A 13,620-nucleotide genomic window follows, 5' to 3' on the forward strand; every position below is an offset into this window, starting at 1 on the left:
AAAAACAAAACAAAATTCATTCTTCACCCTGGAGCTAGAGTGGTGTTTTTTCGGGTTTTTAACGCAAATCTGATTATGTAACTCCCTTTCAGCAGCCTGCTATTGTCCTTAGAATAACGTTCAGAATGCTTTATCAGTCTCCACTCACCAGCTAGGCTCAGCCAGATAACCATAGGTACCTAGTTCAGGCCCTCAAACCAGCCCTGCCCTCTCCCAGCCCAGCCCAGGGCCTTGACATTCACAATTCCCCCCCACCTGATGAGGTAGTTACTCCCATATCAAAAAATAAAAATAAAAATAAAAATAAATCCTCAGATCTCAGCTTAAATGTCAGTTTCTCCAAGAAACCTTTACTGACCCTCAAAATGACTAAATCTCTTAATTTATCCAATCAGACTCTCCCCCCAATCCCAAACCCTTCACTCCTGCAATCACTTATTCAATGCTAGACTCTAATCTCCATGAGGATGGTGACAGGGACAGAGACAGGGGCAGGTTTTGTGGTGCCTGTCTTTAAGACACTGTAGAAGCTGCAGGCACCACAAAAATACATTAAGAACAATACAGAAATAGTTTACTTTGTATATTTTACTGAAGAACATATGATCATGTGAATGCATCTTAAGGCATCTCCCAGAACCTTGGAAGAGGCTGTGCTAGTGAAGGGACCTGAAGCTCAGGTTCCTTCTGCTTCGTGGGGACTCCACCTCTGGGTGGGAGCTGTATCTGTGTTATTCACTGCTGTACCCCAAGCACCTGACACATAATTGGTTTAAGTGACTGTTATTGAGTAATTTTCTAATCACTGAATAAGGCAAAGTAGAAATTATAAAACTTACATTTGTTGAATATTAAACCAGTATAGATTTACCAATAGAACCACTGTCATGTGTCACTCAACTCTGGGAATACATTCTGAGAAATGTGTCCTTAGGTGATTTCATTGTTGTGCAAACATCATAGAGTGTACTTCACAAACCTGGATGGTGCAGCCTACGTCTGGACTATACAGCATAGCGTATTGCTCCTAGGCTACAAACCTGTACAGCATGTTACTGTACTGAACACTGTACACAAATGTAATGCAACAACAGGTATTTGTGTAACCCCATTTAGCTACACGTAGAAAAGCCACAGTAAAAATACTGTATAAAGGATATAAAAATGGTAAACCTGTATATGGCTCTTACCATGAATGGAGCTTGCAAGGCTTGAAGTTGCTCTGGGTGAATCAGCAAAGGAGTGGTGAGTGAATGTGAAGGCCTGGTACACGACTGTATGCTTTATGACTTTATAAACACTGCACACGCCTGTAATCCCAGCACTTTGGGAGGCCAAGGCGGGTGGATCACGAGGTCAACAGATCGAGACCATCTTGGTCAACATGGTGAAACCCCGTCTCTACTAAAGATACAAAAAATTAGTTGGGCATGGTGGCGCGTGCCTGTAATCCCAGCTACTCGGGAGGCTGAGGCAGGAGAATTGCCTGAACCCAGGAGGTGGAGGTTGCGGTGAGCCGAGATCGCGCCATTGCACTCCAGCCTGGGTAACAAGAGCGAAACTCCGTCTCAAAAAAAAAACACTGCACATTTAGATTATACTACATTTTTTAAATTTCTCTCTTCAATAATAAATTAGCTTAAGTTTACTGTAACTTTATAAACATAATTTTTTAAAACTTTCTGACGGCTTAAAACACAAAGGCATTATACAGCTGTAAAAATATTTTTTCTTTCTATGTATTTTTCTAGAAGCTCTTTAAATTTTTTTTTTTTTGTTTTTGTTTTTGTTTTTGTTTTTGAGACAGAGTCTCGCTCTGTCGCCAGGCGCCAGGCTGGAGTGCAGTGGCGCAATCTCGGCTCACCACAACCTCCGCCTCCTGGGTTCAGGCAATTACTCCTGCCTCAGCCTCCTGAGTAGCTGGGACTACAGAAGCACACCACCACGCTCAGCTAATATTTTTTGTAATTTTAGTAGAGACGGGGTTTCACCATGTTGGCCAAGATGGTCTTGATCTCTTGACCTCGTGATCCGCCCGCCATGGCCTCCCAAAGTGCTGGGATTACAGGCGTGAGCCACCGCGCCTGGCCCCGATTTTTTCAAACTTTTTAAACTTTTTGTTAAAAACTACAGCATCAACACACACATTAGCTTAGATATGCACAAGGTCAGGATTGCTAACACATGCTAGGTGAGAGGAGTCTTTCAATTCCATTCTAATCTATAGGACCACCATGGTGTATGTATCATTGACCAAAACATCCTTATGTGGCACGTGACTATGTTATCCCGCTAAGAATGGACGAAGCATAAGAGCTCCCTGAGAGTCAGGCAGACCTCCTATGAAAAGAAGACACCTCACTTTGGGAGGCTGAGGCGGGTGGATCACGAGGTCAAGAGTCCAGACCATCTGGCCATGATGAAACCCCATCTCTACTAAAAATACAAAAAGCCGGGCATGGTGGCGCGTGCCTGTAGTCCCAGCTACTTGGGAGGCTGAGGCAGGAGAATCGCTTGAACCCAGGAGGCGGAGCTTGCAGTGAGCCGAGATCGCGCCACTGTACTCCAGCCTGGTGACAGAGCAAGACTCCGTCTCAAACAACAAAAAAAAGAAGATATCTGATCCTTTATCCCCAGTGAGAGAAGGTTCCTGAATAGGACTGTAAGTTGCTATGCCTGTACCGCTTTGAAGCTGATCCTCATCTTTTGTCCTGACTCCAGGTGAAAAAAATCTGATATTCTGTAATGAAGAGTTATTAGTCAGGGATTCACGATGAATCTACATTACTTGTAAAGTTGAGAATATTTTTTTCTGTGTTCATTCTCTGGGAGACGGCCCTGGCATTCATCAAATTCTCAAACAATATGAGACCCCCCAAAACATTAACAGTTACTTCAGATTAGTCCAGGAAGGCGACCCAGAGTCAATGGAGATGTCCTAACGACTCGCAGAAGGCTCATAGCCCAGCTCTGCTTCTTAGTAAATAAGGATCTTCACAATCCACTTATCCTCTTGTGAGTTTACTCAAACGTGTAATGGAGTTACTAGTTCTCACTTCTGTGATGTCTTAGTCCATTTTGTGCTGCTATAACAAAATCTACAGGTTAGCGATTTATAATGAATAGAAACGTATTTCTCATACTTCTAGTAACTGAGAAGACCAAGAAGAAGAGGCCAGACTCTGGTGAGGGTCTCCCTGCTGTGTCATCCTATGGCATAAGGGGAAACGAAGCGAGGGAGAAAGCAAGATGAGGCTGAATTTGGCCTTTTATAATGAATTCACTCCCGTGATAACAGCATTAATCCACTTATGAGGGATCCGCACCATGATGCAAACACCTCCGATGATGTCCCACTTTCCAACATCATGGCATTGGGGATCATGTTTCCAACATAAAAACTTTGGAGAACACATTAAAACCACAGGACAAGGTGCTGTAAAAGTACATATTGTCTTGGCCAGTTTCTGTGTCATAGTACACACTCAATAGATGTCTGTTCTCTTCTAAACAGATACTTCCTCATTGCCCTAGTATAATTTCTATACTGGAGGATAAATGATTTAAGAATAATGCATTCACTTACCCATCCATCATTTTAAGAGAATTTATTCCACATCTGCTACGTGCCAGATAGTGGACTGTGCACTGGGAAGAGGGTGGAGTAGATCACTAAAATGATTTGAAGAAATGAAGACAGATTATAAACTGGGGAAAAAAAATAAGAAGTCGTTTTGGAAATCTCCCACCTCAATAATGCTGTATTCTTTCTTGGAGGTGAGCCTGTTGGCTGTCTATATTATTTCAAAAATATCTGAATAAAATGGAAAGATACAGTCAGTCATGTGGCTTTTCATGCCAAGGACACCCATCATCCAAATGTCTCCGAGTATTCATGTGCTCAGTGTTATCTACATAACCATTTTGGGGGATTGAAATTTTCATCCTTAATGGGACGTCATCATTCTGGGCACACATAGGTCTGAAAGTTTCATGTTACAAGCCAACAAATATCCTGTCTCTGACACAAGCCAAGTCCAGCTGGTTCTTGCAAAACCAAACCAAAAAAAAAAAAAAAAGGAATGAGAAATTATAAAAATAAGTGAGTATTAAAACCAACATAAAATTAGTCACTCTGTCTCTCCCTCTCTCACTCGCTCTCTCTGTCAGACACACACACACACTAACCATCCTGCTTCAGCTCCTGCCTACCCGGACTCCCCACAATTAATCCCTCCATCATCCCCGGCTCATTGAGGCTTCCCCATGTACACAAGTGCTGACCAACGTCCCTCCTACACACACACACACACACACACACACACACACACACACACGGTTTGCAGATAAAATACAGGATGCCCAGTTAAATTTGAATTTCAGATAAACCACAAATAATTTTTTAGTATATCCAGATACTGCATGGGGCACACTCATACTAAAATCATTCTTTGTCTATTTGAAATTTGAATTTAACTGAACATCTTGTAGTTTTATTTGCTAAATCTAGTGGCCTCACCTCCATCCCTTCCTGGAATTATGGGCTGTGACCAAATTGTCACCACTTTCACTCCTCTGGGCCTCAGTGCCATTTCCACCTTGGCACATGCCAATTCACAGGATGATGCATCTTCTCTGGCGCCTACCCCAAATCCCTGCCCTACCAAGCCCTGCCTTTGGAACAGCACCCACTGGAATTCCTACCACCATGTACTACAGGGCTGTCGCTAGTCCTAACTTTTCCTTGTCAGGCAGCCAGAGCCCATGGTAACCAGTCTCCTCTCCACTGGTGACCTCTCTGTCACTGAAGCCCCTCTCTGACAGTGACAGTACCGTGCCCCTCCCTGTGGTGGCCGTGATTCACGACAAATAAATTTATATACCTCCCTGATACATCCCCAACAGAACAGCCCACCTATATTCATGTTAGCCAAGATAAGAATTGATTGCATTCATAAGCCAAAATGGATACCAGAAGGCCAAACAATGCAGTCAAGAACAGACTACTTATTTCCTAAGAAGACACATGACTAAATGTAAAACTATCTAACAAGCCAATCAATGAATTAATAGTTGCACAAAACATAATTTATCTCAGAGACTGCAATTCAACCACATAAACACTCATAATATCAAAGCTTTTTTATTTCCTCCAAATTTATCAAGGTCTTATTTAATTGCTATAAACACCTGAAGATATGAGCAAATTAACACATAAAATTGCAGATTTTAGCTGATACATATTCATGAATGTATGTTGTTGTGATCAGGCAAATAATGACCCAAGACATTGATAAATTCGGTAGAAGCAAAAGAAAAACACAGCACACTGTTAGCATTCTCTGCAGATCACAGAATGGAATCTTCAATTAGACCAGCTCTAAGAAACCATTCATAATAATTATTGTATTTCTGTAATTCTTCCAGGAGAGAGATCAGCAAATGTTTAATCAGTATGCTTCGTAAAAATGCTATCAAAAACACTAGACTGCTAGATCGGTGCTAAAGAACGCTGGCTTCTTGGAAGGCTAATCCAGGCCCTGTTTCTCAGAATCCATCTCACATTTCTTCCTGGCATTCTTGCCTCTCTATCTACTGCCACTCAGAAAGGACTGACAATTTTCTAAGCATTTGTGGGAATCTTAAGTTACAGCTATTTTGCAGTCTTCAAAATGAATATATTTTATTTAGATGGAAATACACATCATGTGTTGGCTCACCCAAAGTGGCTGCAGTGTAGTTATTTTTTAATCCCTGGCCTGCTAACCCTTCTCATCAGAGCCCATCCATACATAGCTCCCATTCATTAAATTCTTTGCTCTCACTCAAGCAGGCAGTACCCCTGTGAGCTGGAAACCATTTAGTCTGAACATGCCGGATTGGTCCTGACAAAAGTATGTGAGTAAATGCCTAAGGCAGACAGTGAAACTGAGAGACAAAGGCACGGACTGTGATAGACCCTGCAAACAGCTCTGGAGAACGGGGCATCCTTACACGGCACGCACAGAGGAACGCTTATTCATTTCAGCGCAGCCCAAAGCAAACCTCAGAACCCTTCTCAACACAATATTTCAGTCGTTTCTTGTCAAACTGCAGCAGGAAGCACTTCAAAGTGATTTGCTTCCCCCATTCAGATTGAGGTCAAAAAGGAAGTTGAGCCCTGGAATAGAAAAATAATAACCATCCCACCAAACAAATACGTTTTAACTATTTCCTGTGTTTCAGAAACTATTGCTTATATACGTTAACTCATTTGTTCTTCACAATAAACCTAGAACATAGGAGGTGAATACATTTGTCCAACTAATATCGTCCCAATTTGTAACTTCTTGCTCTAAGTCACATACAACGAGGTTGAAGGTCAGTATTGAAATATAGGCCGATTTCCCTCTATATCATGTACTGTTAGCCATTGTGCTGACATTAAATGGGGGAATTGACAGCTTCTTATGTTTGTAAATTCAAGGGGTAATTTTTTTAAAAAACCCTCTCCACTCACAACTTCAAGCTCCCCTCCTGATACGGATTTGTTTGCTTTATCCAGAAGAGAACACCTGGTTGAATAGAGAGAGCATGAAATGCTGAACCTCACAGCTCAGCCGCTGCATAGCGGTCTGGCTTTGGGTAAATAGCTTAGCCTCCCTGGAGAAGATTGTTATATGGATGGCTGCCCCCACGAGATTGTGTGAGCATTACATGAAATATGTAAAGAAACATTTTGAAAATGGAATGAGGCGTACAAGCATTAATTACTATTATTAAAATCCAGTATTAAATAAAAGCATAAGATTTCTCCCAGAAGTAGTTGCATTTAGAAAATGGTATTTACACTGAGATCCTGAGTGGAGTTGGGAGGGGAGTGGGAGGTGGACACCTAGGGGTCAGTGGGAAGTGGTGTGAATGCGTCTGACAGCGCCAGACATGGAGCGAGGAGGTAGGGGTTCCCGCCTTTCATTTGTCACTAGAAATAGTGATGTGGCTGGAAGCATCATCCCCAGATACACAGGCTAGATTTGTGCACTACCTTTGTCAGAAAATTCCCAGGCTATCAGACACTTTCTAATTAGCTCTTGTAAAATACAGATGGGATAATTAGAGAGTACTTATTATCTGTGGAGATGAAGACACAAGCAAAGGATCCTTCGGGAAGTGCTAGGATTCCGGGAGGGAACCGGGGCTGAGAATGAATGCACATACTCCAGTCCTTGGGGTTTGGTCGGTGTAGAGCAAGGGAGGGAAACTGTGAGTTTCTCACATCCACATGACTCATTGCCCACTAACCTCAAGGGCATCCTATGGGCTCTTACCTCCCTTTCAAGATAAGGTCCCTCCAATTCTTTCTGTAGGTCAGTCAAGCCCTCTGGGGGTGAGAGGAGTTAGTCACTGCAGTCCAGTGGCATTCCATCTCTCTGTGTAGGCGCTTCTCACATTCCACGGGGTGCTTTGGTTATTTGGACACTAATCTAGTACAAGAAATGATCATGCAACCCCTTTGAGGGCTTTTTGTATTCATCTGTATCACTCACAGAGGCTTGTCTGGTAGATGCTCCATAAGATGACTTGAATTGAACCAGATAGGATTGAATTGAATTGAATTGAACTGAATTTGAATGCGTTGAACTGGTCGCCTTTTCTAACCCTGACTCTGGTAAGATGAGAGGAATTCTGTTTTTCTCCGGCCATTGTCTCAGACCAGCCCTATCTTGGTGTGCCTGGTCACTGAATGGAACACCAGTCTGTCCAGTTGCCAGGTGCCATCTTTGATGCCACGTTTTCTCTTCCACTTTTACCTCCCATCCAACCGAGTGCCAAATCCTGTTCATCTTTGTCACATGCTCACGTTGAGAAACGACTTGCTTCTCTCCATCTTTGCCACTATCGGCCTTGGCCAAGTCATCACCATCTGTCACCTTGATCGCTAGTGCCTACTGAGCAATCTCCCTACTTCTGTTCTTGCCCCAACCACTACTGCAGTCTCTAAAGCTAAAGTGATTTTATTTTTAAAAAAACACAACACCAATATTATCATATTGCTCCCCTGGTAAAACCCCTAAGAGTTTCCCATCACCATCACAATAAAGATAAAAGTCCTTGAGGTGGCTTATGAGCACAGCGCAGACCCTCTCTCCTGAAGTGCTCATGCTGCTTCTGTCATGAGATCACCATTCTCCAGGTCTCACTTAGCTGTTCTGGCCTTTGGGCCATTCCCCAAACGCACCATGCTTCCTCATATCATACAAGTTGTCCCCTTAGCCTGAAATGCTCTCCATCTGAACCCCCACCTTTCCCTACTTAAATGACCTCAGTAAACATGGTTTTTGTCATGTGATATCAGGTCTTACAACTATCCTCTCTCCAAGAATACTCTTTTCTTTCTGCATCACGCATGTGACAATTTGTAAGATATACACGTGTGATTATTGTTCCTGTCATTTTCCCGTGAAGCAGCAAGCACTCTGAAAACAGGGACCGTGTCTGCTTTTTCACTGCTGTGCTCGCAAGGCTCTGGCATGGGCCTGACATATAACACAGAACAACAGCCATTTGTTAATGAATGAGAAGAGAATGGATTCCACCAGCTCTTCAAACTACAGCACCGTGGCCCAGAAAGCATGGGCATGACGGGTAGATGAAACCCACCCAGCTCTCACTCCAACTCCCCTCCCATATGTAAGCTGATTCATATTGCCTCCAAAATTTTGGGTTTACAATTTGCAGTGACATTTCAAAGGTGGGTAACAACACTGCAGGCCATAAAGGTATTCAGAATGGCTGCTGACAAGTTTTTACGATTGTGTGGAGCACTTTAGAATAATTCATGAACAATTCTTGTCACCTAGTCATTACAATGCAGATTCTAAGGGTATGTCAGAGGCCACAAAGGAGATTACCTAGTTCTGTTTAAACGCCTCCTCTGATAAAGAAGGAGCTCACGACATCTGTGCCACTGTGGAACAGTTGCACTTGCTGGAAAGCTTTGACTAATGTTGTGTTGATGTCTGTCTCATTGTGACCACACACACCAGCTATGCTCCGAATATTTGTGTCCCTCCAAAATTTATACCTTGAAATTCTAACCCTGAAGGTACTGGTATGAGGATGTGAGGCTTTGGGGAGGTAATTAAGTTATGAGGGCAGAGCTCCAATGAATGGGCTTAGTGCCCTTATAAAAGAGACCTCAGGGAGCTGCCTTGTCCCTTCCACCATGCAAGGACACACCTAGAAGGCGCCATCTACCAACCAGAAAGCAGGCCCTTCCCAGATACCAAATCTGCTGGCACCTTGATCTTGGACTTCCCAGTCTCTAGAAATATAAGAAATAAATTTCTGTTGTTTATAAGCCACTTGGTTCATGGTATTTTATTATAGCAACCCAACAGACTACGACACACATACCCTCGTGTTCTTGAACCCACATGCCAAATAACCCGACATGGTCTTCCATGTGGCAATCCTTCAGTTACTTCTTCAAATAACTTCTTCACCACTGGCAAGCCACATCTGAAGTCTTCTTATCTATATTTTATGCTTTTTCCAGCCTTGATTTTTTATTTATGGACCACATCTTGCTATTTTATTGCATGCATTCTTACAAGCTACCTTAAATTCTGTGTGGAATAAGGCCATATATAAATAAATGGCTGTTTCTTTTTTTCAGGCAACAACTCAGGCCCACCACTCAACATTCTTCTCACCAAGCTTACATGATTACCTCAGTTGTATTCTCGGATCATGCCGACACTACAATAGCATCACCTCTGAACTCAAACTTCATCTGAGACAGTTTCTTCCAAGTCTGCAGCAGGGTATCTGGGTACAGTGTCTTAGGACGACTAGGTAGGGTTTGAGAAAATGAGATCAGGGCCATCACTGTGTTTAACAGTTTCATTTTGCAAAATAGTTACGTGAACACCCCTAAAAATAGCCACCTCTGAGCTGATAACCTGGCCTCCACATGAACTAGAACATTAAGGCCACAGAAATAAAGCTCCCTCACACCCCTCCACAAAATCCACTTTCTCCCTTCCCTCCTTAGCAGCTCTCTATCTGAACTTGCCTTTGAAAGCCATTCTCTTCACTCTGTCTTAACCCATTCCTTTCCACATTTGTGAAGATCTGTTCTAAAAAGTATCCCTATTACATGAGTATTTCTTTTCCTTACAGCCGGCATCTTCCTTCTGCATACAAAAGACTCAGGTCATCCCTATCCTAAAAATTGCTAATAATTAAATGTTTAATATCCCACCATACCCAAAGCTGACATCCTAACTCTGTTCAAGCCTGAGTACGCTCCTGGCAAGAAGAACTGCTACTTCTGTTACACGAGAGAGGATTCAGGTTTTGGAGGGCCCGAAGCTGATATAGTTGAGGGTGGGGGAGAGAGGAGAGGTTCTTTAAGGTAAATAATTCAAATGCATAAATTAAAATATAGATGCAAATGAATATTTATTTAGAATAAGGAAAAGTTGCAATAAGTATCTTTTTTAAAAAATGGACAAATACCACAAACATCACAAAATTTACAAATTAATGTAATAATTTATTTATTAACTGGCCTCTAACATCTTCCTCTCTTTTTTAGCAGCATTCTCTGTTTGCTTCTTTATTTAGCAAGGATTTAATCTTTTATACAGTATATTTAATTAGAATATTTATGTATTTATAGTTTTTAAAAGTCTCAGCTTCCCATTTGATTATCGATAATATATATAGTTGTAGAAATATTTTTTTAATTTGGAAAATCTTTTATCAAGTTTCGTACCTGAGCTGAAAGAGTTCAAAATATTTTAAGTTTTTTTGTGCTGTGACAAATCTTAAATCTTCTTTCAACTGACCACACCTGTTAACCAGTTTGTCATTGATTTCTCATGATAGTGGCATTTATGCATCTCAGGTTATCTTATCTGATAAGAGAGAATTCACATTCTGATTGGGTCTTGACAAGAACCAGATTGTCTACTTGCAATTTTACACATCTCATGATTGGGAGGACTTTCCACATACCAGCTTCTGGTTCTGTACATTTCAAACTTTTTCTCCTCCACTACCTATGCTTCTCCAAATGCATGATGTCAAACAATTTGTCTACACTTGGTGTCAGTGCTGGGTGAGTTGGCCCAGTGGGTGGACGAAGAATTCCTGTGACAATTAGCAGTAATTTAACTATATGTTAACTACTATATGCAAACCACCCAGCAGAAACTCTTAAGCCTTAACTCTGGTTCTCGAAGCTGATGTTTAAATGCCAAGCAGGTATTCCATTTTCCATTTAGGAAAGCCTGAGGAGGAACAGTGCTCTTACTCTCAGAGCAATTAAACATCTTACATGTGTAAGTTTCACAGATCACATGACCATGAGAAGGCATTGCTAGGACATGTCCTAGGGCCTGGGAAAGATCTGGGAAGTTAAGGGGCCTGAATGAAGCCTCATTTGCTTAATGATAAATCTGCCTTGCCTGTTAAAGTATCCTCAAGAAAAATCTCCAAGTCCTGCCTTCTTTACCCAGATACTCACTCCTCTGCCACATAAGCTCTTGAAATTTCATTTCTCCAGTCTCTTGCAACTCAGCAGAGTCCAATTAACCACCTAACATTATAATATCTTTTTCTCAGTCTTTTCTCTTCTCAAGCTCTTGGCCTTCTTTTGCTGAACCAAGCTGGGTTTCTTTTGCCTCTGAACTAGCAACTTCCTTACTTGTTCACCAACTATCTCTCTCACCCTCTATGATCCCACTCTTCCATCACCCCCACTCTCACATCTCCTCTTTGTCCTCCCTAAATGTTAATGCTTTCCCAAGTTCTACCCCGAGTCCTTCCTTCCTTCCATGGGGCATTCTTCCTTGGAAACCTCATTCACGCACAGAATTTCATTGTCACCTCAATTTATATGCATGTTCCAGTCTCCTCCTCTTTCAAACCAAATTTCATTGCCTGCCAACATTTCCCTGACACTTTAGTGTCTTCCCCAAATCGGCTCTCGATTTGTGTTTATACTTTGTCTATTAATGATATGCTGCTGGGGTTAGGGCTAAGGTTAAGGTTAGGGTTAGGGTTAGGGTTAGATAGTTGTTGACTCCTCTTTCTCCCTTGACCACCACATTGGTTTTTCCCCTTTCCTATGGCACTGCCTTCTTCTAGTCACAGCATCCCAATTGTACCAGAGAATCCTACGATCTACTGCTTTCTCTACACTTTCGCCCAAAGGCTTTTTCCTTCTCAGAATTGCTGCATGCTTTTTATTTCTCTTATAACATTTATTAAATTTTGGTCTTATATTTATGTAGCAATAACTAAAACTTATCAAGTGCTTACAATGTGCTAAGCATTTTACATTATCTCAGTTGAGTCTCACGACCACCATGTTTTTCTACTGGCTCTAATTAAGATGATTATTATTTCTAGTTTCAATGAAGTACCCAAGCCTCATAAAAATTAGTAACTTGCTCAAGGCCACATGGTAAGTGGTAGAGCCAGAATTTAGATGTAGCTGACTGACCACAAATAACATGAGCTTATTCACCAATAATTAATAAAAATAATAATAGCTATCAATTATTATGTTCTCACCACGTGCTCTATACAATTTATAATTACCTTATGAGTTTATACTATTATTATTTCCTTTTTGTAGAGGAGAAAACTAAGGCCCAGAAAGTTTATGTCATCTCTCTAAAGTCTTCTTGCTGGTGGTAACAGAACTACAATGGGAACATGCACCATTTGGCTCCAGATACATACAACTATGTCGCCAAACTGCCACCCTCTGCTCTGCTGACTTCATCTCATCTTACCATCTCCCACTTTCTACTATCCAGTGGTCTCCTCAAAGACAGGGCCACTTCTCATTCATTTTCTTCATACTAAAAATAATGTCAAAATTATTATGACTATTATTATTTGAGACAGAATCACACTCTGTTGCCCAGGCTAGAGTGCAGTGGCTCGATCTCAGCTCACTACAACCTCTGCCTCCCGGGTTCAAGCGATTCTCCTGCCTCAACCTCAAAGGTTCTTGGGATTACAGGTGCATGCCACCACACCCATCTAATTTTTTGTATTTTTAGTAGAGATGGAGTTTCACCATGTTGGCCAGACTGGCCTCAAACTCCTGGCCTCAAGTGATCTGCCCACCTCGTCCTCCCAAAGTGCTGAAATTACAGGCATGAGCCACCACATCCAGCCTCAAAATTATTTTTAAAATTACAAATGCTAAAACTTTTTTTCTGAACCATTTCAGAGTATGTTACCAACATGCTGCCCTATAATTCTTGAGCAATTTAGTGTAAATTTCCTCCAGACAAGGACATTCTTCTATGTAACTACAATACAACCATCATAACAAGGAAATTAACGCTGAAACGTCATTACCACCTACTCTCAGCCCCCATTCCATTATTGCCAATTTTTCCCAGTAACGTCCTTTACAGCACAAGGATCCAATGCAGATTTAAATATTTAGTGGTCAGTGTCTTCTGTCTCCTTTAGTCTGAAATAATTACTCAGTCCTTCCTTCCATGACCTTGACACTTTTGAACATAGAAGACCATTTGTAGGCTGTCTCTCTATTTGAGTTTGTCTGATGTTTCATTGTAATTAGATTCAGGTTATATGTCTTTGGCA

The sequence above is a fragment of the Aotus nancymaae genome, unplaced genomic scaffold (genome assembly GCF_030222135.1).
Source record: "Aotus nancymaae isolate 86718 unplaced genomic scaffold, 86718_ANA_hifiasm-v0.15.2.pri h1tg000019l, whole genome shotgun sequence".
NCBI lineage: Eukaryota > Metazoa > Chordata > Mammalia > Primates > Aotidae > Aotus > Aotus nancymaae.